General features: G+C 61.8%; 1 long non-coding RNA gene across 1 annotated transcript in view; it reads right to left on the bottom strand.

Moving 5' to 3' along the window:
• Nucleotides 1-1,717: 1,717 nt before the first annotated feature.
• LOC144954868 (uncharacterized) overlaps nucleotides 1,718-22,884 on the bottom strand; it is a 29,378-nt gene continuing 8,211 nt past the window's right edge. Inside the window, exons 2-3 of the long non-coding RNA XR_013641409.1 lie at nucleotides 22,094-22,205; nucleotides 1,718-2,722 (exon numbers count right to left, since the gene is read on the bottom strand). This is a non-coding gene — a long non-coding RNA (uncharacterized LOC144954868). The remainder of the gene's footprint in view (nucleotides 2,723-22,093; nucleotides 22,206-22,884) is intronic.

Here is a 22,884-nt window from a genome sequence, read left to right as displayed (position 1 = left end):
CACCATTGGAACCTCATTTGCCAGAAGGAAAAATATGATAATTGTTTTTTTACCCTTCTATCTGGCAACAAAACTGACACCTTTTTTACGAGGAGTCATGTTTGCATAGACCACAATACCTGCAGTCATAATGCATCTGGTCCAACACCATGTGAGACGAGGCTCTAAGGAAAGCTGTCTCGGGTGTGGACCAATCAACTTCAAGGACAGTGCATATCATAATCAGAGTTGTGTTTTTTGTTTGCATTATGACTGCAGGTATTGTGGTCTATGCAAACATGACTCCTCGTAAAAAAAGGTGTCAGTTTTGTTGCCAGATAAAAGGGTAAAAAAAACAATTATCATATTTTTTTTTTACTGGCAAATGAGGTACCGATCGTGTGACGATGGTTCATAGCTCCTTGACTAATACGAGCAAAGCTTTTGCGGTACATTCGTTGGCAAGCAGTTTATGTGTTTCGATTAAAAGCTTTCGTGACTGCAGCAGGGATTCATCTTCTTGGTTCTTTCGGTAAAGTCATCACGTAGAAGGGAAATAATAAAATAATAAAATAAAACATAATAAAATACAATTCTCACGACGTTTCGGCCACAACGCAAGCAGCCGTCCTCAGGTGAAGAACAGGTCTGTCGGAAAGACAGCGTCTGAATGAGCACCACCAAGCTTGGCAGCGTATATACTTAAATATATACTTAAATATACGCTGCCAAGCTTGGTGGTGTTCAGAAGAACAGGTCTGTCGGAAAGACAGCGTCTGAATGAGCACCACCATGCTTGGCAGCGTATATTTAAGCTGGGTTAAAGAGGGGAAGGGCGCCTTGACAAATGAATTTGCATATCAAGAGGAATTTAGCATATTTATGGAATACGCAGATATGCGATTAGTCATTACTGTTAGAATAATCACTTTATCATGTTTAATTTTTATTATTTTATTATGTTTCATTTTTATTATTTTATTATGTTTAACTTTTATTATTTTATTATGTTTTATTTTTATTATTTTATTGTGTTTTATTTTTATCATTTTATCATGTTTTATTTTTTTCCATCTTATTATTTCCCTTCCACGTGACTTTACCGAAAGAACCAAGAAGACAGTTTGTGTGTGTGTGCGCGCAATGATCTCCTGCTCCCCCGTGTCTCTCTTCTCATCCACGCCTTTCACCAGCCTCCTCCTCACTCACTCCTCGTGGCGAACGTCAATCACCGCACGCACTTGCACCTCTTGGCGCTCAAGTCAGGGACCTTCTGCCACTTGTGCTCCGAGTTTTGAAACGTGACGTCTTCGAAGGCCGTCGGCCTGCAGCACGGCTGCTCGATGTTCACCCCCTCGCCTGCAACCCTCCTCCTCCTCATCCTCACTGCCACCTCCTCCACAGCCGCCTGTTCCTGCTTCTCCACCTGCTGCTGCTGGTTGCGACGTCGTCTGCGCATCGGTGAGAATTGCAGGTCCAGGTGGATGACGCGCGACAGGGCCAGGTCGTAGGTGGAGCGTGCGTGGAGACACGAGCCCGAGCAGAACTGGAAGGAGATCACCTCGTCCGACTGGAAGCCGATTTGCAGGTCGCTCACTCGAACCTCCACCAAGTTGAGGTGGCAGCGGTCGGAACCCCTGGTCTTCGACAACGACGACGATGCCGTCCGCGCTAAACTTCTGCGGCTCAGTCCTCCCCCTCTGTCTCTGGTCCCACTGCGACCGTGGCCTCCGCGAGATCTGGAGTGACCTCCACGGGAAGGTTCGAACGCCCTGCCATGCAGGGAGGTCACGGGACGAGTGACAGACGACGAACTTGGCCGGACGATGTTATCGTCACCCAAGGCACGCTGGACGTCAGACTCCATGCCACGTGTGGTGGTAGCGGTGGTGGTCGTGGTGCTTGTAGTGGTTGTGGTGGTGGATGCGGTTGAGGCAGATAATCGGGTGAGCGAAAAGGCTCGGGGAGATCGGAGAAGTCTCGGCCTACCCGGACCGCTGGAACTTGGGTTGGAGTCAGGCACGGGGTTTGTCGAGTTTCGTGTTGGGTTAGGCATCGTGTCACGGGGAGGGGCAGCAGTGTCATTGCGATTCGTGCCAGGGGTAGGGGTAGTGTCAGGACTCATATCGGAAGTTGTACCAGGGCTATGCCTAGATCTGAGGCCCGAGTCTTTCAGAAAAGGGCTGAAGTTGTAACACAAATTCACCCTAAAATTGAGGTGTCTGGATTTCAGCCTCCTGCTTCTGTTAACGCTGGGGCTGACGCTGGGGATAATTGCGTCGGGGCCTGTGGTAGCGTTAAAACTCGTTCGGGGACCAGTGCTAACGCCAAGGCCGGGCTGGTCGCGTGGTGGGTTAGGCCTAGGTTTAAGCCGGAGTCGTGGCTTGAGTCTATAGGTAGAGGTAGAACCGGGCATGGTACTAGGCTTAGGGCTAGGTCTTGGATTGGGCCTAGGATCAGGCCTGAGCTGAGCGACACGCTCGAGTTTCGGGTCGGTGTCACAGTCGGGGCGAGGTTTGTTGTCGAGCCTGAGGTCGGGGTCAGAGGAGCGCCTCAAGCCCCGCCCACAGGTCACGTGACCGAGCCTGGGCCTGGGATCAGGAGGAGGAGGAGTCAGCGGCGCATCCTGGGCCTGCTCAGGCGAGGGTCGGCTTCGGAGGTGGAGGGGCCCCGTCCACGTCGCCATGACGACGGTCACGAAGACAAGCCCCGCGACCAGGAAGAGGACGCAGAACCGCACGGACTGTCGGGAAGACAAACAACAACAACAACAGTCCCACAAAACAACCTCCTGCTGTGGTCGTAGGGAGCGGATGTCGAGGCCGGGGGTCGGTGGGCTGATTAAAAGGGGAGGTGTGGCCGGCACCGTGCCTGGGTGTCTTGGTCACACCCGCTGTTGATGGGTTCATGTGGTTTGGATCTGTCGGTAAAGCCACGTAGAGAGAGGGGAGTGGTGAGTGGGGAGAGGTAGGAGAGTGCGTGGAGGGGAGTAGTGAGGGGGGAGAGGTAGGAGAGTGTGTGGAAGGGAGTGGTGAGGGGGGAGAGGTAGGAGAGTGTGTGGAGGGGAGTGGTGAGTGGGGAGAGGTAGGAGAGTGCGTGGAGGGGAGTGGTGAGTGGGGAGAGGTAGGAGAGTGCGTGGAGGGGAGTGGTGAGTGGGGAGAGGTAGGAGAGTGCGTGGAGGGGAGTGGTGAGTGGGGAGAGGTAGGAGAGTTGCGTGGAGGGGAGTGGTGAGTGGGGAGAGGTAGGAGAGTTGCGTGGAGGGGAGTGGTGAGTGGGGAGAGGCAGGAGAGTGCGTGGAGGGGAGTGGGGAGAGAGGTAGGAGAATGCGTGGAGGGGAGTGGTGAGAGAGGTAGGAGAGTGCGTGGAGGGGAGTGGGGAGAGAGGTAGGAGAGTGCGTGGAGGGGAGTGGGGAGAGAGGTAGGAGAATGCGTGGAGGGGAGTGGGGAGAGAGGTAGGAGAGTGCGTGGAGGGGAGTGGGGGGAGAGGTAGGAGAGTGCGTGGAGGGGAGTGGGGAGAGAGGTAGGAGAGTGCGTGGAGGGGAGTGGGGGGAGAGGTAGGAGAGTGCGTGGAGGGGAGTGGGGAGAGAGGTAGGAGAGTGCGTGGAGGGGAGTGGGGGGAGAGGTAGGAGAGTGCGTGGAGGGGAGTGGTGGGAGAGGTAGGAGAGTGCGTGGAGGGGAGTGGTGAGAGAGGTAGGAGAGTGCGTGGAGGGGAGTGGTGAGAGAGGTAGGAGAGTGCGTGGAGGGGAGTGGTGAGAGAGGTAGGAGAGTGCGTGGAGGGGAGTGGTGAGAGAGGTAGGAGAGTGCGTGGAGGGGAGTGGGGAGAGAGGTAGGAGTGCGTGGAGGGGAGTGGGGGAGAGAGGTAGGAGAGTGCGTGGAGGGGAGTGGGGAGAGAGGTAGGAGAGTGCGTGGAGGGGAGTGGTGAGAGAGGTAGGAGAGTGCGTGGAGGGGAGTGGGGAGAGAGGTAGGAGAGTGCGTGGAGGGGAGTGGGGAGAGAGGTAGGAGAGTGCGTGGAGGGGAGTGGTGAGAGAGGTAGGAGAGTGCGTGGAGGGGGAGTGGGGGGAGAGGCAGGAGAGTGCGTGGAGGGGAGTGGGGGGAGAGGCAGGAGAGTGTGTGGAGGGGAGTGGTGAGAGAGGTAGGAGAGTGTGTGGAGGGGAGTGGTGAGAGAGGTAGGAGAGTGCGTGGAGGGGAGTGGGGGGAGAGGTAGGAGAGTGCGTGGAGGGGAGTGGTGAGAGAGGCAGGAGAGTGCGTGGAGGGGAGTGGTGAGAGGGGAGAGGTAGGAGAGTGCGTGGAGGGGAGTGGGGAGAGAGGCAGGAGAGTGCGTGGAGGGGAGTGTTGAGAGAGGTAGGAGAGTGCGTGGAGGGGAGTGTTGAGAGAGGTAGGAGAGTGCGTGGAGGGGAGTGTTGAGAGAGGTAGGAGAGTGCGTGGAGGGGAGTGTTGAGAGAGGTAGGAGAGTGTGTGGAGGGGAGTGGGGGGAGAGGCAGGAGAGTGCGTGGAGGGGAGTGGTGAGAGGGGAGAGGTAGGAGAGTGCGTGGAGGGGAGTGGGGAGAGAGGCAGGAGAGTGCGTGGAGGGGAGAGGGGGGAGAGGTAGGAGAGTGCGTGGAGGGGAGTGGGGAGAGAGGTAGGAGAGTGCGTGGAGGGGGAGTGGGGAGAGAGGTAGGAGAGTGCGTGGAGGGGAGTGGGGAGAGAGGTAGGAGAGTGCGTGGAGGGGAGTGGGGAGAGAGGTAGGAGAGTGCGTGGAGGGGAGTGGGGAGAGAGGTAGGAGAGTGCGTGGAGGGGAGTGGTGAGAGAGGCAGGAGAGTGCGTGGAGGGGAGTGGTGAGAGAGGCAGGAGAGTGCGTGGAGGGAGTGGTGAGAGAGGTAGGAGAGTGCGTGGAGGGAGTGGTGAGAGAGGCAGGAGAGTGCGTGGAGGGGAGTGGTGAGAGAGGTAGGAGAGTGCGTGGAGGGGAGTGGTGAGAGAGGCAGGAGAGTGCGTGGAGGGGAGTGTTGAGAGAGGTAGGAGAGTGCGTGGAGGGGAGTGGGGAGAGAGGCAGGAGAGTGCGTGGAGGGGAGTGGGGAGAGAGGTAGGAGAATGCGTGGAGGGGAGTGGTGAGAGAGGTAGGAGAGTGCGTGGAGGGGAGTGGGGAGAGAGGTAGGAGAATGCGTGGAGGGGAGTGGGGAGAGAGGTAGGAGAGTGCGTGGAGGGGAGTGGGGGGAGAGGTAGGAGAGTGCGTGGAGGGGAGTGGGGAGAGAGGTAGGAGAGTGCGTGGAGGGGAGTGGGGGGAGAGATAGGAGAGTGCGTGGAGGGGAGTGGCGAGAGAGGCAGGAGAGTGCGTGGAGGGGAGTGGGGAGAGAGGCAGGAGAGTGCGTGGAGGGGAGTGGGGGGAGAGGTAGGAGAGTGCGTGGAGGGGAGTGGGGGGAGAGGTAGGAGAGTGCGTGGAGGGGAGTGGGGAGAGAGGTAGGAGAGTGCGTGGAGGGGAGTGGGGAGAGAGGTAGGAGAGTGCGTGGAGGGGAGTGGGGAGAGAGGTAGGAGAGTGCGTGGAGGGGAGTGGTGAGAGAGGCAGGAGAGTGCGTGGAGGGGAGTGGTGAGAGAGGCAGGAGAGTGCGTGGAGGGAGTGGTGAGAGAGGTAGGAGAGTGCGTGGAGGGAGTGGTGAGAGAGGCAGGAGAGTGCGTGGAGGGGAGTGGTGAGAGAGGTAGGAGAGTGCGTGGAGGGGAGTGGTGAGAGAGGCAGGAGAGTGCGTGGAGGGGAGTGTTGAGAGAGGTAGGAGAGTGCGTGGAGGGGAGTGGGGAGAGAGGCAGGAGAGTGCGTGGAGGGGAGTGGGGAGAGAGGTAGGAGAATGCGTGGAGGGGAGTGGTGAGAGAGGTAGGAGAGTGCGTGGAGGGGAGTGGGGAGAGAGGTAGGAGAATGCGTGGAGGGGAGTGGGGAGAGAGGTAGGAGAGTGCGTGGAGGGGAGTGGGGGGAGAGGTAGGAGAGTGCGTGGAGGGGAGTGGGGAGAGAGGTAGGAGAGTGCGTGGAGGGGAGTGGGGGGAGAGATAGGAGAGTGCGTGGAGGGGAGTGGGGAGAGAGGCAGGAGAGTGCGTGGAGGGGAGTGGGGAGAGAGGCAGGAGAGTGCGTGGAGGGGAGTGGGGGGAGAGGTAGGAGAGTGCGTGGAGGGGAGTGGGGGGAGAGGTAGGAGAGTGCGTGGAGGGGAGTGGGGAGAGAGGTAGGAGAGTGCGTGGAGGGGAGTGGGGGGAGAGGTAGGAGAGTGCGTGGAGGGGAGTGGTGGGAGAGGTAGGAGAGTGCGTGGAGGGGAGTGGTGAGAGAGGCAGGAGAGTGCGTGGAGGGGAGTGGTGAGAGAGGCAGGAGAGTGCGTGGAGGGGAGTGGTGAGAGAGGTAGGAGAGTGCGTGGAGGGGAGTGGTGAGAGAGGCAGGAGAGTGCGTGGAGGGGAGTGGTGAGAGATGTAGGAGAGTGCGTGGAGGGGAGTGGTGAGAGAGGCAGGAGAGTGCGTGGAGGGGAGTGGTGAGAGAGGCAGGAGAGTGCGTGGAGGGGAGTGGTGAGAGATGTAGGAGAGTGCGTGGAGGGGAGTGGGGAGAGAGGATGGAGAGTGCGTGGAGGGGAGTGGGGAGAGAGGTAGGAGAGTGCGTGGAGGGGAGTGGGGGGAGAGGTAGGAGAGTGTGTGGAGGGGAGTGGTGAGAGAGGTAGGAGAGTGCGTGGAGGGGAGTGGTGAGAAAGGTAGGAGAGTGCGTGGAGGGGAGTGGTGAGAGAGGTAGGAGAGTGCGTGGAGGGGAGTGGTGAGAAAGGTAGGAGAGTGCGTGGAGGGGAGTGGTGAGAGAGGTAGGAGAGTGCGTGGAGGGGAGTGGTGAGAAAGGTAGGAGAGTGCGTGGAGGGGAGTGGTGAGAGAGGCAGGAGAGTGCGTGGAGGGGAGTGGTGAGAGATGTAGGAGAGTGCGTGGAGGGGAGTGGGGAGAGAGGATGGAGAGTGCGTGGAGGGGAGTGGGGAGAGAGGTAGGAGTGCGTGGAGGGGAGTGGGGAGAGAGGTAGGAGAGTGCGTGGAGGGGAGTGGTGAGAGAGGTAGGAGAGTGCGTGGAGGGGAGTGGGGAGAGAGGTAGGAGAGTGCGTGGAGGGGAGTGGTGAGGGGGGAGGGGTAGGAGAGTGCGTGGAGGGGTGAAGTGAGAGGGGAGAGGTAGGAGAGTGCGTGGAAGGGTGGAGTGAGAGGTAGGAGAGTGCGTGGAGGGGAGTGGTGAGTGGGGAGAGGTAGGAGAGTGCGTGGAGGGGAGTGGTGAGGGGGGAAAGGTAGGAGAGTGCGTGGAGGGGAGTGGTGAGGGGGGAGAGGTAGGAGAGTGCGTGGAGGGGAGTGGTGAGAGGGGAGAGGTAGGAGAGTGCGTGGAGTGGAGTGGTGAGAGGGGAGAGGTAGGAGAGTGCGTGGAGGGGAGTGGTGAGGGGGGAGAGGTAGGAGAGTGTGTGGAGGGGAGTGGTGAGAGGGGAGAGGTAGGAGAGTGCGTGGAGGGGAGTGGTGAGTGGGGAGAGGTAGGAGAGTGCGTGGAAGGGTGGAGTGAGAGGTAGGAGAGTGCGTGGAGGGGAGTGGTGAGTGGGGAGAGGTAGGAGAGTGCGTGGAGGGGAGTGGTGAGTGGAGAGAGGTAGGAGAGTGCGTGGAGGGGAGTGGTGAGGGGGGAGAGGTAGGAGAGTGCGTGGAGGGGAGTGGTGAGGGGGGAGAGGTAGGAGAGTGCGTGGAGGGGAGTGGTGAGAGGGGAGAGGTAGGAGAGTGCGTGGAGGGGAGTGGTGAGTGGGGAGAGGTAGGAGAATGCGTGGAGGGGAGTGGTGAGGGGGGGGAGGTAGGAGAGTGTGTGGAGGGGAGTAGTGAGTGGGGAGAGGTAGGAGAGTGCGTGGAGGGGAGTGGTGAGGGGGGAGAGGTAGGAGAGTGCGTGGAGGGGAGTGGTGAGTGGGGAGAGGTAGGAGAGTGCATGGAGGGGAGTGGTGAGAGGGGAGAGGTAGGAGAGTGCGTGGAGGGGAGTGGTGAGAGGGGAGAGGTAGGAGAGTGCGTGGAGGGGAGTGGTGAGTGGGGAGAGGTAGGAGAGTGCGTGGAGGGGAGTGGTGAGTGGGGAGAGGTAGGAGAGTGCGTGGAGGGGAGTGGTGAGTGGGGAGAGGTAGGAGAGTGCGTGGAGGGGAGTGGTGAGAGGGGAGAGGTAGGAGAGTGCGTGGAAGGGAGTGGTGAGAGGGGAGAGGTAGGAGAGTGCGTGGAGGGGAGTGGTGAGGGGAGAGAGGTAGGAGAGTGCGTGGAGGGGAGTGGTGAGTGGGGAGAGGTAGGAGAGTGCGTGGAGGGGAGTGGTGAGTGGGGAGAGGTAGGAGAGTGCGTGGAGGGGAGTGGTGAGAGGGGAGAGGTAGGAGAGTGCGTGGAGGGGAGTGGTGAGAGGGGAGAGGTAGGAGAGTGCGTGGAGGGGAGTGGTGAGGGGGGGGGGGGTAGGAGAGTGCGTGGAGGGGAGTGGTGAGTGGGGAGAGGTAGGAGAGTGCGTGGAGGGGAGTGGTGAGGGGGGAGAGGTAGGAGAGTGCGTGGAGGGGAGTGGTGAGAGGGGAGAGGTAGGAGAGTGCGTGGAGGGGAGTGGTGAGGGGGGAGAGGTAGGAGAGTGCGTGGAGGGGAGTGGTGAGAGGGGAGAGGTAGGAGAGTGCGTGGAGGGGAGTGGTGAGGGGGGGGAGGTAGGAGAGTGCGTGGAGGGGAGTGGTGAGTGGGGAGAGGTAGGAGAGTGCGTGGAGGGGAGTGGTGAGAGGGGAGAGGTAGGAGAGTGCGTGGAGGGGAGTGGAGAGTGGGGAGAGGTAGGAGAGTGCGTGGAGGGGAGTGGTGAGTGGGGAGAGGTAGGAGAGTGCGTGGAGGGGAGTGGTGAGGGGGGAGAGGTAGGAGAGTGCGTGGAGGGGAGTGGTGAGGGGGGATAGGTAGGAGAGTGCGTGGAGGGGAGTGGTGAGGGGGGAGAGGTAAGAGAGTGCGTGGAGGGGAGTGGTGAGGGGGGAGAGGTAGGAGAGTGCGTGGAGGGGAGTGGTGAGTGGGGAGAGGTAGGAGAGTTGCGTGGAGGGGAGTGGTGAGTGGGGAGAGGTAGGAGAGTTGCGTGGAGGGGAGTGGTGAGTGGGGAGAGGTAGGAGAGTTGCGTGGAGGGGAGTGGTGAGTGGGGAGAGGTAGGAGAGTGCGTGGAGGGGAGTGGTGAGGGGGGAGAGGTAGGAGAGTGCGTGGAGGGGAGTGGTGAGTGGGGAGAGGTAGGAGAGTGCGTGGAGGGGAGTGGTGAGTGGGGAGAGGTAGGAGAGTGCGTGGAGGGGAGTGGTGAGGTGGGAGAGGTAGGAGAGTGCGTGGAGGGGAGTGGTGAGGGGGGAGAGGTAGGAGAGTGCATGGAGGGGAGTGGTGAGGGGGGAGAGGTAGGAGAGTGCGTGGAGGGGAGTGGTGAGTGGGGAGAGGTAGGAGAGTGCGTGGAGGGGAGTGGTGAGTGGGGAGAGGTAGGAGAGTGCGTGGAGGGGAGTGGTGAGTGGGGAGAGGTAGGAGAGTGCGTGGAGGGGAGTGGTGAGAGGGGAAAGGTAGGAGAGTGCGTGGAGGGGGGAGTGGTGAGAGGGTAGAGGTAGGAGAGTGCGTGGAGGGGAGTGGTGAGAGGGGAGAGGTAGGAGAGTGCGTGGAGGGGAGTGGTGAGTGGGGAGAGGTAGGAGAGTGCGTGGAGGGGAGTGGTGAGGGGGGAGAGGTAGGAGAGTGCGTGGAGGGGAGTGGTGAGGGGGGAGAGGTAGGTGAGTGCGTGGAGGGGAGTGGTGAGTGGGGAGAGGTAGGAGAGTGCGTGGAGGGGAGTGGTGAGGGGGGAGAGGTAGGAGAGTGCGTGGAGGGGAGTGGTGAGAAGGGAGAGGTAGGAGAGTGCGTGGAGGGGAGTGGTGAGGGGGGAGAGGTAGGAGAGTGCGTGGAGGGGAGTGGTGAGTGGGGAGAGGTAGGAGAGTGCGTGGAGGGGAGTGGTGAGTGGGGAGAGGTAGGAGAGTGCGTGGAGGGGAGTGGTGAGTGGGGAGAGGTAGGAGAGTGCGTGGAGGGGAGTGAAGTGAGAGGGGAGAGGTAGGAGAGTGCGTGGAGGGGAGTGGTGAGAGGGGAGAGGTAGGAGAGTGCGTGGAGGGGAGTGGTGAGTGGGGAGAGGTAGGAGAGTGCGTGGATGGGAGTGGTGAGGGGGGAGAGGTAGGAGAGTGCGTGGAGGGGAGTGGTGAGTGGGGAGAGGTAGGAGAGTGCGTGGAGGGGAGTGGTGAGAGGGGAGAGGTAGGAGAGTGCGTGGAGGGGAGTGGAGAGAGGGGAGAGGTAGGAGAGTGCGTGGAGGGGAGTGGTGAGAGGGGAGAGGTAGGAGAGTGCGTGGAGGGGAGTGGTGAGGGGGGAGGGGTAGGAGAGTGCGTGGAGGGGAGTGGTGAGTGGGGAGAGGTAGGAGAGTGCGTGGAGGGGAGTGGTGAGAGGGGAGAGGTAGGAGAGTGCGTGGAGAGGAGTGGTGAGAGGGGAGAGGTAGGAGAGTGCGTGGAGAGGAGTGGTGAGTGGGGAGAGGTAGGAGAGTGCGTGGAGGGGAGTGGTGAGTGGGGAGAGTTAGGAGAGTGTGTGGAGGGGAGTGGTGAGAGGGGAGAGGTAGGAGAGTGCGTGGAGGGGAGTGGTGAGTGGGGAGAGGTAGGAGAGTGCGTGGAGGGGAGTGGTGAGTGGGGAGAGGTAGGAGAGTGCGTGGAGGGGAGTAGTGTGAGGGGGGAGGTAGGAGAGTGCGTGGAGGGGAGTGGTGAGAGGGGAGAGGTAGGAGAGTGCGTGGAGGGGAGTAGTGTGAGGGGGGAGGTAGGAGAGTGCGTGGAGGGGAGTGGTGAGAGGGGAGAGGTAGGAGAGTGCGTGGAGGGGAGTGGTGAGTGGGGAGAGGTAGGAGAGTGCGTGGAGGGGAGTGGTGAGGAGGAGAGGTAGGAGAGTGCGTGGAGAAGAGTGGTGAGAGGGGAGAGGTAGGAGAGTGCGTGGAGGGGAGTGGTGAGAGGGGAGAGGTAGGAGAGTGCGTGGAGGGGAGTGGTGAGTGGGGAGAGGTAGGAGAGTGCGTGGAGGGGAGTGGTGAGTGGGGAGAGGTAGGAGAGTGCGTGGAGGGGAGTGGTTAGTGGGGAGAGGTAGGAGAGTGCGTGGAGGGGAGTGGTGAGTGGGGAGAGGTAGGAGAGTGCGTGGAGGGGTGGAGTGAGGGGGGAGAGGAGTGCGTGGAGGGGGAGTGGTGAGAGGGGAGAGGTAGGAGAGTGCGTGGAGGGGAGTGGTTAGTGGGGAGAGGTAGGAGAGTGCGTGGAGGGGAGTGGTGAGTGGGGAGAGGTAGGAGAGTGCGTGGCGGGGAGTGGTGAGAGGGGAGAGGTAGGAGAGTGCGTGGAGGGGAGTGGTGAGAGGGGAGTGGTAGGAGAGTGCGTGGAGGGGAGTGGTGAGAGGGGAGAGGTAGGAGAGTGCGTGGAGGGGAGTGGTGAGTGGGGGAGAGGTAGGAGAGTGCGTGGAGGGGATTGGTGAGTGGGGAGAGGTAGGAGAGTGCGTGGAGGGGAGTGGTGAGAGGGGAGAGGTAGGAGAGTGCGTGGAGGGGAGTGGTGAGGGGGGAGAGGTAGGAGAGTGCGTGGAGGGGAGTGGTGAGTGGGGAGAGGTAGGAGAGTGCGTGGAGGGGAGTGGTGAGGGGGGGAGAGGTAGGAGAGTGCGTGGAGGGGAGTGGTGAGAAGGGAGAGGTAGGAGAGTGCTTTGGGGGGGAGTGGTGAGAGGGGAGAGATAGGAGAGTGTGTGGAGGTGAGTGGTGAGGGGGGAGATGTAGGAGAGTGCGTGGAGGGGAGTGGTGAGTGGGGAGAGGTAGGAGAGTGTGTGGAGGGGAGTGGTGAGTGGGGAGAGGTAGGAGAGTGCGTGGAGGGGAGTGGTGAGTGGGGAGAGTTAGGAGAGTGCGTGGAGGGGAGTGGTGAGTGGGGAGAGGTAGGAGAGTGCGTGGAGGGGAGTGGTGAGAGGGGAGAGGTAGGAGAGTGCGTGGAGGGGAGTGGTGAGTGGGGAGAGGTAGGAGAGTGCGTGGAGGGGAGTGGTGAGGGGGGAGAGGTAGGAGAGTGCGTGGAGGGGAGTGGTGAGGGGGGGGAGGTAGGAGAGTGCGTGGAGGGGAGTGGTGAGTGGGGAGAGGTAGGAGAGTGCGTGGAGGGGAGTGGTGAGAGGGGAGAGGTAGGAGAGTGCGTGGAGGGGAGTGGTGAGTGGGGAGAGGTAGGAGAGTGCGTGGAGGGGAGTGGTGAGGGGGGAGAGGGAGGAGAGTGCGTGGAGGGGAGTGGTGAGGGGGGAGAGGTAGGAGAGTGCGTGGAGGGGAGTGGTGAGAGGGGAGAGGTAGGAGAGTGCGTGGAGGGGGAGTGGTGAGGGGGGAGAGGTAGGAGAGTGCGTGGAGGGGAGTGGTGAGAGGGGAGGGGTAGGAGAGTGCGTGGAGGGGAGTGGTGAGGGGGGGGGAGAGGTAGGAGAGTGCGTGGAGGGGAGTGGTGAGGGGGAGAGGTAGGAGAGTGCGTGGAGGGAGTGGTGAGAGGGGAGGGGTAGGAGAGTGCGTGGAGGGGAGTGGTGAGGGGGAGAGGTAGGAGAGTGCGTGGAGGGGAGTGGTGAGTGGGGAGAGGTAGGAGAGTGCGTGGAGGGGAGTGGTGAGGGGGGCGGGTAGGAGAGTGTGTGGAGGGGAGTGGTGAGTGGGGAGAGGTAGGAGAGTGCGTGGAGGGGAGTGGTGAGAGGGGAGAGGTAGGAGAGTGCGTGGAGGGGAGTGGTGAGGGGGGCGGGTAGGAGAGTGTGTGGAGGGGAGTGGTGAGTGGGGAGAGGTAGGAGAGTGCGTGGAGGGGAGTGGTGAGGGGGGAGAGGTAGGAGAGTGCGTGGAGGGGAGGGGTGAGTGGGGGAGAGGTAGGAGAGTGCGTGGTGGGGAGTGGGTGAGTGGGGAGAGGTAGGAGAGTGCGTGGAGGGGAGTGGTGAGAGATAGGAGAGTGCGTGGAGAAGAGTGGTGAGAGGGGAGAGGTAGGAGAGTGCGTGGAGGGAGTGGTGAGTGGGGAGAGGTAGGAGAGTGCGTGGAAGGGAGTAGTGAGTGGGGAGAGGTAGGAGAGTGCGTGGAGGGGAGGGGTGAGTGGGGAGAGGTAGGAGAGTGCGTGGAGAGGAGTGGTGAGAGGGGAGAGGTAGGAGAGTGCGTGGAGGGGAGTGGTGAGTGGGGAGAGGTAGGAGAGTGCGTGGAGGGGAGTGGTGAGAGGGGAGAGGTTAGGAGAGTGCGTGGAGGGGAGTGGTGAGAGGGGAGAGGTAGGAGAGTGCGTGGAGGGGAGTGGTGAGTGGGGAGAGGTCGGAGAGTGCGTGGAGGGGAGTGGTGAGTGGGGAGAGGTAGGAGAGTGCGTGGAGGGGAGTGGTGAGGGGGGAGAGGTAGGAGAGTGTGTGGAGGGGAGTGGTGAGAGGGGAGAGGTAGGAGAGTGCGTGGAGGGGAGTGGTGAGGGGGGAGAGGTTGGAGAGTGCGTGGAGGGGAGTGGTGAGTGGGGAGAGGTAGGAAAGTGCGTGGAGGGGAGTGGTGAGGGGGGAGGGGTAGGAGAGTGCGTGGAGGGGAGTGGTGAGGGGGGAGAGGTAGGAGAGTGCGTGGAGGGGAGTGGTGAGGGGGGAGAGGTAGGAGAGTGCGTGGAGGGGAGTGGTGAGGGGGGAGAGGTAGGAGAGTGCGTGGAGGGGAGTAGTGAGGGGGGAGAGGTAGGAGAGTGCGTGGAGGGGAGTGGTGAGGGGGGAGAGGTAGGAGAGTGCGTGGAGGGGGGAGTGGTGAGAGGGGAGAGGTAGGAGAGTGCGTGGAGGGGAGTGGAAAGGGGGGAGAGGTAGGAGAGTGCATGGAGGGGAGTGGTGAGAGGGGAGAGGTAGGAGAGTGCGTGGAGGGGAGTGGTGAGAGGGGAGAGGTAGGAGAGTGCGTGGAGGGGGGAGTGGTGAGTGGGGAGAGGTAGGAGAGTGCGTGGAGGGGAGTGGTGAGGGGGGAGAGGTAGGAGAGTGCGTGGAGGAGAGTGGTGAGTGGGGAGAGGTAGGAGAGTGCGTGGAGGGGAGTGGTGAGTGGGGAGAGGTAGGAGAGTGCGTGGAGGGGAGTGGTGAGGGGGGAGAGGTAGGAGAGTGTGTGGAGGGGAGTGGTGAGAGGGGAGAGGTAGGAGAGTGCGTGGAGGGGAGTGGTGAGGGGGGAGAGGTTGGAGAGTGCGTGGAGGGGAGTGGTGAGTGGGGAGAGGTAGGAAAGTGCGTGGAGGGGAGTGGTGAGGGGGGAGGGGTAGGAGAGTGCGTGGAGGGGAGTGGTGAGGGGGGAGAGGTAGGAGAGTGCGTGGAGGGGAGTGGTGAGGGGGGAGAGGTAGGAGAGTGCGTGGAGGGGAGTGGTGAGGGGGGAGAGGTAGGAGAGTGCGTGGAGGGGAGTAGTGAGGGGGGAGAGGTAGGAGAGTGCGTGGAGGGGAGTGGTGAGGGGGGAGAGGTAGGAGAGTGCGTGGAGGGGGGAGTGGTGAGAGGGGAGAGGTAGGAGAGTGCGTGGAGGGGAGTGGAAAGGGGGGAGAGGTAGGAGAGTGCATGGAGGGGAGTGGTGAGAGGGGAGAGGTAGGAGAGTGCGTGGAGGGGAGTGGTGAGAGGGGAGAGGTAGGAGAGTGCGTGGAGGGGGGAGTGGTGAGTGGGGAGAGGTAGGAGAGTGCGTGGAGGGGAGTGGTGAGGGGGGAGAGGTAGGAGAGTGCGTGGAGGAGAGTGGTGAGTGGGGAGAGGTAGGAGAGTGCGTGGAGGGGAGTGGTGAGTGGGGAGAGGTAGGAGAGTGCGTGGAGGGGAGTGGTGAGGGGGGAGAGGTAGGAGAGTGTGTGGAGGGGAGTGGTGAGAGGGGAGAGGTAGGAGAGTGCGTGGAGGGGAGTGGTGAGGGGGGAGAGGTTGGAGAGTGCGTGGAGGGGAGTGGTGAGTGGGGAGAGGTAGGAAAGTGCGTGGAGGGGAGTGGTGAGGGGGGAGGGGTAGGAGAGTGCGTGGAGGGGAGTGGTGAGGGGGGAGAGGTAGGAGAGTGCGTGGAGGGGAGTGGTGAGGGGGGAGAGGTAGGAGAGTGCGTGGAGGGGAGTGGTGAGGGGGGAGAGGTAGGAGAGTGCGTGGAGGGGAGTAGTGAGGGGGGAGAGGTAGGAGAGTGCGTGGAGGGGAGTGGTGAGGGGGGAGAGGTAGGAGAGTGCGTGGAGGGGGGAGTGGTGAGAGGGGAGAGGTAGGAGAGTGCGTGGAGGGGAGTGGAAAGGGGGGAGAGGTAGGAGAGTGCATGGAGGGGAGTGGTGAGAGGGGAGAGGTAGGAGAGTGCGTGGAGGGGAGTGGTGAGAGGGGAGAGGTAGGAGAGTGCGTGGAGGGGGGAGTGGTGAGTGGGGAGAGGTAGGAGAGTGCGTGGAGGGGAGTGGTGAGGGGGGAGAGGTAGGAGAGTGCGTGGAGGAGAGTGGTGAGTGGGGAGAGGTAGGAGAGTGCGTGGAGGGGAGTGGTGAGTGGGGAGAGGTAGGAGAGTGCGTGGAGGGGAGTGGTGAGTGGGGAGAGGTAGGAGAGTGCGTGGAGGGGAGTGGTGAGTGGGGAGAGGTAGGAGAGTGCGTGGAGGGGAGTGGTGAGAGGGGAGAGGTAGGAGAGTGCGTGGAGAGGAGTGGTGAGTGGGGAGAGGTAGGAGAGTGCGTGGAGGGGAGTGGTGAGGGGGAGAGGTAGGAGAGTGCGTGGAGGGGAGTGGTGAGTGGGGAGAGGTAGGAGAGTGCGTGGAGGGGAGTGGTGAGGGGGGCGGGTAGGAGAGTGTGTGGAGGGGAGTGGTGAGTGGGGAGAGGTAGGAGAGTGCGTGGAGGGGAGTGGTGAGAGGGGAGAGGTAGGAGAGTGCGTGGAGGGGAGTGGTGAGGGGGGCGGGTAGGAGAGTGTGTGGAGGGGAGTGGTGAGTGGGGAGAGGTAGGAGAGTGCGTGGAGGGGAGTGGTGAGGGGGGAGAGGTAGGAGAGTGCGTGGAGGGGAGGGGTGAGTGGGGAGAGGTAGGAGAGTGCGTGGAGGGGAGTGGTGAGTGGGGAGAGGTAGGAGAGTGCGTGGAGGGGAGTGGTGAGAGATAGGAGAGTGCGTGGAGAAGAGTGGTGAGAGGGGAGAGGTAGGAGAGTGCGTGGAGGGGAGTGGTGAGTGGGGAGAGGTAGGAGAGTGCGTGGAAGGGAGTAGTGAGTGGGGAGAGGTAGGAGAGTGCGTGGAGGGGAGGGGTGAGTGGGGAGAGGTAGGAGAGTGCGTGGAGAGGAGTGGTGAGAGGGGAGAGGTAGGAGAGTGCGTGGAGGGGAGTGGTGAGTGGGGAGAGGTAGGAGAGTGCGTGGAGGGGAGTGGTGAGAGGGGAGAGGTTAGGAGAGTGCGTGGAGGGGAGTGGTGAGAGGGGAGAGGTAGGAGAGTGCGTGGAGGGGAGTGGTGAGTGGGGAGAGGTCGGAGAGTGCGTGGAGGGGAGTGGTGAGTGGGGAGAGGTAGGAGAGTGCGTGGAGGGGAGTGGTGAGGGGGGAGAGGTAGGAGAGTGTGTGGAGGGGAGTGGTGAGAGGGGAGAGGTAGGAGAGTGCGTGGAGGGGAGTGGTGAGGGGGGAGAGGTTGGAGAGTGCGTGGAGGGGAGTGGTGAGTGGGGAGAGGTAGGAAAGTGCGTGGAGGGGAGTGGTGAGGGGGGAGGGGTAGGAGAGTGCGTGGAGGGGAGTGGTGAGGGGGGAGAGGTAGGAGAGTGCGTGGAGGGGAGTGGTGAGGGGGGAGAGGTAGGAGAGTGCGTGGAGGGGAGTGGTGAGGGGGGAGAGGTAGGAGAGTGCGTGGAGGGGAGTAGTGAGGGGGGAGAGGTAGGAGAGTGCGTGGAGGGGAGTGGTGAGGGGGGAGAGGTAGGAGAGTGCGTGGAGGGGGGAGTGGTGAGAGGGGAGAGGTAGGAGAGTGCGTGGAGGGGAGTGGAAAGGGGGGAGAGGTAGGAGAGTGCATGGAGGGGAGTGGTGAGAGGGGAGAGGTAGGAGAGTGCGTGGAGGGGAGTGGTGAGAGGGGAGAGGTAGGAGAGTGCGTGGAGGGGGGAGTGGTGAGTGGGGAGAGGTAGGAGAGTGCGTGGAGGGGAGTGGTGAGGGGGGAGAGGTAGGAGAGTGCGTGGAGGAGAGTGGTGAGTGGGGAGAGGTAGGAGAGTGCGTGGAGGGGAGTGGTGAGTGGGGAGAGGTAGGAGAGTGCGTGGAGGGGAGTGGTGAGTGGGGAGAGGTAGGAGAGTGCGTGGAGGGGAGTGGTGAGTGGGGAGAGGTAGGAGAGTGCGTGGAGGGGAGTGGTGAGAGGGGAGAGGTAGGAGAGTGCGTGGAGAGGAGTGGTGAGTGGGGAGAGGTAGGAGAGTGCGTGGAGGGGAGTGGTGAGTGGGGAGAGGTAGGAGAGTGCGTGGAGGGGAGTGGTGAGGGGGGAGAGGTAGGAGAGTGCGTGGAGGGGAGTGGTGAGGGGGAGAGGTAGGAGAGTCCGTGGAGGGGAGTGAAGTGAGAGGGGTGAGGTAGGAGAGTGCGTGGAGGGGAGTGGTGAGTGGGGAGAGGTAGGAGAGTGCGTGGAGGGGAGTGGTGAGTGGGGAGAGGTAGGAGAGTGCGTGGAGGGGAGTGGTGAGTGGGGAGAGGCAGGAGAGTGCGTGGAGGAGAGTGGTGAGTTGGGAGAGGTAGGAGAGTGCGTGGAGGGGAGTTGTGAGAGGTAGGAGAGTGCGTGGAGAAGAGTGGTGAGAGGGGAGAGGTAGGAGAGTGCGTGGAGGGGAGTGGTGAGTGGGGAGAGGTAGGAGAGTGCGTGGAGGGGAGTGGTGAGTGGGGAGAGGTAGGAGAGTGCCTGGAGGGGAGTGGTGAGTGGGGAGAGGTAGGAGAGTGCGTGGAGGGGAGTGGTGAGGGGGGAGAGGTAGGAGAGTGCGTGGAGGGGAGTGGTGAGTGGGGAGAGATAGGAGAGTGCGTGGAGGGGTGTGGTGAGTGGGGAGAGGTAGGAGAGTGCGTGGAGGGGAGTGGTGAGTGGGGAGAGGTAGGAGAGTGCGTGGAGGGGAGTGGTGAGTGGGGAGAGGTAGGAGAGTGCGTGGAGGGGAGTGGTGAGGGGGGAGAGGTAGGAGAGTGCGTTGAGGGGAGTGGTGAGTGGGGAGAGGTAGGAGAGTGCGTGGAGGGGAGTGGTGAGTGGGGAGAGGTAGGAGAGTGCGTGGAGGAGAGTGGTGAGGGGGGAGAGGTAGGAGAGTGCGTGGAGTGGAGTGGTGAGGGGGGAGAGGTAGGAGAGTGCGTGGAGGGGTGTGGTGAGACGGGTGAGGTAGGAGAGTGCGTGGAGGGGATTGGTGAGTGGGGAGAGGTAGGAGAGTGCGTGGAGGGGAGTGGTGAGAGGGGAGAGGTAGGAGAGTGCGTGGAGGGGATTGGTGAGTGGGGAGAGGTAGGAGAGTGCGTGGAGGGGAGTGGAGTGAGGGGAGAGGTAGGAGAGTGCGTGGAGGGGAGTGAGAGGTGAGAGGTAGGAGAGTGCGTGGAGGGGAGTGGTGAGAGGTGAGAGGTAGGAGAGTGCGTGGAGGGGAGTGGTGAGAGGGGAGAGGTAGGAGAGTGCGTGGATGGGAGTGGTGAGTGGGGAGAGGTAGGAGAGTGCGTGGAGGGGAGTGGTGAGGGGGGAGAGGTAGGAGAGTGCGTGGAGGGGAGTGGTGAGGGGGGAGAGGTAGGAGAGTGCGTGGAGGGGAGTGAAGTGAGAGGGGAGAGGTAGGAGAGTGCGTGGAGTGGAGTGGTGAGAGGGGAGAGGTAGGAGAGTGCGTGGAGGGGAGTGGTGAGTGGGGAGAGGTAGGAGAGTGCGTGGAGGGGAGTGGTGAGAGGGGAGAGGTAGGAGAGTGCGTGGAGGGGAGGAGTGAGTGGGGAGAGGTAGGAGAGTGCGTGGAGGGGAGTGGTGAGTGGGGAGAGGTAGGAGAGTGCGTGGAGGGGAGTGGTGAGTGGGGAGAGGTAGGAGAGTGCGTGGAGGGGAGTGGTGAGGGGGGAGAGGTAGGAGAGTGCGTGGAGGGGAGTGGTGAGTGGGGAGAGGTAGGAGAGTGCGTGGAGGGGAGTGGTGAGAGGGGAGAGGTAGGAGAGTGCGTGGAGGGGAGTGGTGAGGGGGGAGAGGTAGGAGAGTGCGTGGAGGTGAGTGGTGAGTGGGGAGAGGTAGGAGAGTGCGTGGAGGGGAGTGGTGAGAGGGGAGAGGTAGGAGAGTGCGTGGAGGGGAGTGGTGAGGGGGGAGAGGTAGGAGAGTGCGTGGAGGGGAGTGGTGAGTGGGGAGAGGTAGGAGAGTGCGTGGAGGGGAGTGGTGAGTGGGGAAAGGTAGGAGAGTGCGTGGAGGGGAGGAGTGAGATGGGGAGAGGTAGGAGAGTGCGTGGAGGGGAGTTGTAAGAGGTAGGAGAGTGCGTGAAGAAGAGTGGTGAGAGGGGAGAGGTAGGAGAGTGCGTGGAGGGGAGTAGTGAGTGGGGAGAGGTAGGAGAGTGCGTGGAGGGGAGTGGTGAGTGGGGAGAGGTAGGAGAGTGCGTGGAGGGGAGTGGTGAGTGGGGAGAAGTGGGAGAGTGCGTGGAGGGGAGTGGTGAGTGGGGAGAGGTAGGAGAGTGCGTGGAGGGGAGTGGTGAGTGGGGAGAGGTAGGAGAGTGCGTGGAGGGGAGTGGTGAGTGGGGAGAGGTAGGAGAGTGCGTGGAGGGGAGTGGTGAGTGGGGAGGGGTAGGAGAGTGTGTGGAGGGGAGTGGTGAGAGGGGAGAGGTAGGAGAGTGCGTGGAGGGGAGTGGTGAGAGGTAGGAGAGTGCGTGGAGGGGAGTGGTGAGGGGGGAGAGGTAGGAGAATGCGTGGAGGGGATTGGTGAGAGGGGAGAGGTAGGAGAGTGCGTGGAGTCGAGTGGTGAAGGGAGAGAGGTAGGAGAGTGCGTGGAGGGGAGTGGTGAGATGGGGAGAGGTAGGAGAGTGCGTGGAAGGGAGTGGTGAGGGGGGAGATGTAGGAGAGTGCGTGGAGGGGAGTGGTGAGTGGGGAGAGGTAGGAGAGTGCGTGGAGGGGAGTGGTGAGTGGGGAGAGGTAGGAGAGTGCGTGGAGGGGAGTGGTGAGAGGGGAGAGGTAGGAGAGTGCGTGGAGGGGATTGGTGAGTGGTGAGATGTAGGAGAGTGCGTGGAGGGGAGTGGTGAGTGGGGAGAGGTAGGAGAGTGCGTAGAGGGGAGTGGTGAGTGGGGAGAGGTCGGAGAGTGCGTGGAGGGGAGTGGTGAGTGGGGAGAGGTAGGAGAGTGCGTGGAGGGGAGTGGTGAGGGGGGGAAGGTAGGAGAGTGCGTGGAGGGGAGTGGTGAGTGGGGAGAGGTAGGAGAGTGCGTGGAGGGGAGTGGTGAGTGGGGAGAGGTAGGAGAGTGCGTGGAGGGGAGTGGTGAGTGGGGAGAGGTCGGAGAGTGCGTGGAGGGGAGTGGTGAGTGGGGAGAGGTAGGAGAGTGCGTGGAGGGGAGTGGTGAGTGGGGAGAGGTAGGAGAGTGCGTGGAGGGGAGTGGTGAGTGGGGAGAGGTAGGAGAGTGCGTGGAGGGGAGTGGTGAGTGGGGAGGGGTAGGAGAGTGCGTGGAGGGGAGTGGTGAGAGGGGAGAGGTAGGAAAGTGCGTGGAGGGGAGTGGTGAGTGGGGAGAGGTAGGAGAGTGCGTGGAGGGGAGTGGTGAGGGGGGAGAGGGAGGAGAGTGCGTGGAGGGGAGTGGTGAGGGGGGAGAGGTAGGAGAGTGCGTGGAGGGGAGTGGTGAGAGGGGAGAGGTAGGAGAGTGCGTGGAGGGGAGTGGTGAGGGGGGAGAGGTAGGAGAGTGCGTGGAGGGGAGTGGTGAGTGTGGAGAGGTAGGAGAGTGCGTGGAGGGGAGTGGTGAGTGGCAGAAGGTAGGAAAGTGCGTGGAGGAGAGTGGTGAGGGGGGAGAGGTAGGAGAGTGCGTGGAGGGGAGTGGTGAGTGGGGAGGGGTAGGAGAGTGCGTGGAGGGGAGTGGTGAGGGGGGAGAGGTAGGAGAGTGTGTGGAGGGGAGTGGTGAGTGGGGAGAGGTAGGAGAGTGCGTGGAGGGGAGTGGTGAGTGGGGAGAGGTAGGAGAGTGCGTGGAGGGGAGTGGTGAGGGGGGAGAGGTAGGAGAGTGCGTGGAGGGGATTGGTGAGTGGGGAGAGGTAGGAGAGTGCGTGCAGGGGAGTGGTTAGGGGGGAGAGGTAGGAGAGTGCGTGGAGGGGAGTGGTGAGGGGGGCGGGTAGGAGAGTGCGTGGAGGGGAGTGGTGAGGGGGGCGGGTAGGAGAGTGCGTGCAGGGGAGTGGTTAGGGGGGAGAGGTAGGAGAGTGCGTGGAGGGGAGTGGTGAGTGGGGAGAGGTAGGAGAGTGCGTGGAGGGGAGTGGTGAGGGGGAGAGGTAGGAGAGTGCGTGGAGGGGAGTGGTGAGTGGGGAGAGGTAGGAGAGTGCGTGGAGGAGAGTGGTGAGTGGGGAGAGGTAGGAGAGTGCGTGGAGGGGAGTGGTGAGTGGGGAGAGGTAGGAGAGTGCGTGGAGGAGAGTGGTGAGTGGGGAGAGGTAGGAGAGTGCGTGGAGGGGAGTGGTGAGTGGGGAGAGGTAGGAGAGTGCGTGGAGGGGAGTGGTGAGGGGGGAGAGGTAGGAGAGTGTGTGGAGGGGAGTGGTGAGGGGGGAAAGGTAGGAGAGTGCGTGGAGGGGAGTGGTGAGTGGGGAGAGGTAGGAGAGTGCGTGGAGGGGAGTGGTGAGAGGGGAGAGGTAGGAGAGTGCGTGGAGTGGAGTGGTGAGGGGGGAGAGGTAGGAGAGTGCATGGAGGGGAGTGGTGAGTGGGGAGAGGTAGGAGAGTGCGTGGAGGGGAGTGGTGAGTGGGGAGAGGTAGGAGAGTGCGTGGTGGTTATGACTGGGTTTACAATGGCCGTGTCGCAAAGGTTCACAATGGCCGTGTCAGTGAGGTTCATAATGGCCGTCTCTGTGGGTGGGGTTCACAATGGCTGTGTCAGTGTGTGGGGTTCACAATGGCCGTGTCAGTGGGTGGGGTTCACAATGTTAGTGGGGTTCTCAATGGCCGTATCGGTGGGGTTAACAATGGCCGTATCAGTGTGTGGGGTTCGCAATGGCCGTGTCGTTGTGGGGTTCACAATGGCCGTGTCAGTGGAGTTCACAATGGCCGTGTCAGTGGTGCTCACAATGGCTGTGTCGGTGGGTGGGTTTCACAATGGCCGTCTCTGTGGGTGGGGTTCACAATGGCCATGTCAGTGGGTGGGGTTCACAGTGTTCGTGTCATTGTGGGGTTACCCTGGTTAGGGGTCGAATATCGGAGGTGAGATCGCAGGTGCCCTTTGAACTTCGTCCAAAGCGGTCACATGACTTCATTCTCCCCTCTGAGTCGCCATGGATAGGGCTGGGCCTGGGGCAGGAAAAACCGAGTCAGCAGATGTCATTCGTAGACTTAAAACTGCACCATAGACTCAACACTGCACCATAGACTCAGCAGTGTACCATAGACTCAACACTGCACAATAGACTCAACACTGCACCATAGACTCAACACTGCCCCATAGACTCAACACTGCACCATAGACTCAACACTGCAACATAGACTCAACACTCCAACATAGACTCAACACTGCCCCATAGACTCAACACTGCACCATAGACTCAACACTGCACCATAGACTCAACAGTGTACCATAGACTCAACACTGCACCATAGACTCAACACTGCACCATAGACTCAACACTGCACCATAGACTCAACACTGCCCCATAGACTCAACACTGCACCATAGACTCAACACTGCACCATAGACTCAACAGTGTACCATAGACTCAACACTGCACCATAGACTCAACACTGCAACATAGACTCAACACTGCACCATAGACTCAACACTGCACCATAGACTCAAAAATGCACCATAGACTCAACACTGCAACATAGACTCAACAGTGTACCATAGACTCAACACTGCACCATAGACTCAACACTGCACCATAGACTCAACACTGCACCATAGACTCAACACTGCACCATAGACTCAACACTGCCCCATAGACTCAACACTGCAACATAGACTCAACACTGC

The sequence above is a fragment of the Lampetra fluviatilis genome, unplaced genomic scaffold (genome assembly GCF_964198595.1).
Source record: "Lampetra fluviatilis unplaced genomic scaffold, kcLamFluv1.1 SCAFFOLD_218, whole genome shotgun sequence".
Classification (NCBI taxonomy): Eukaryota; Metazoa; Chordata; class Hyperoartia; order Petromyzontiformes; family Petromyzontidae; genus Lampetra; species Lampetra fluviatilis.
The sequence above is the reverse complement of the archived record's forward strand: the minus strand, read 5'-3'. Positions and strand labels throughout refer to the sequence as shown.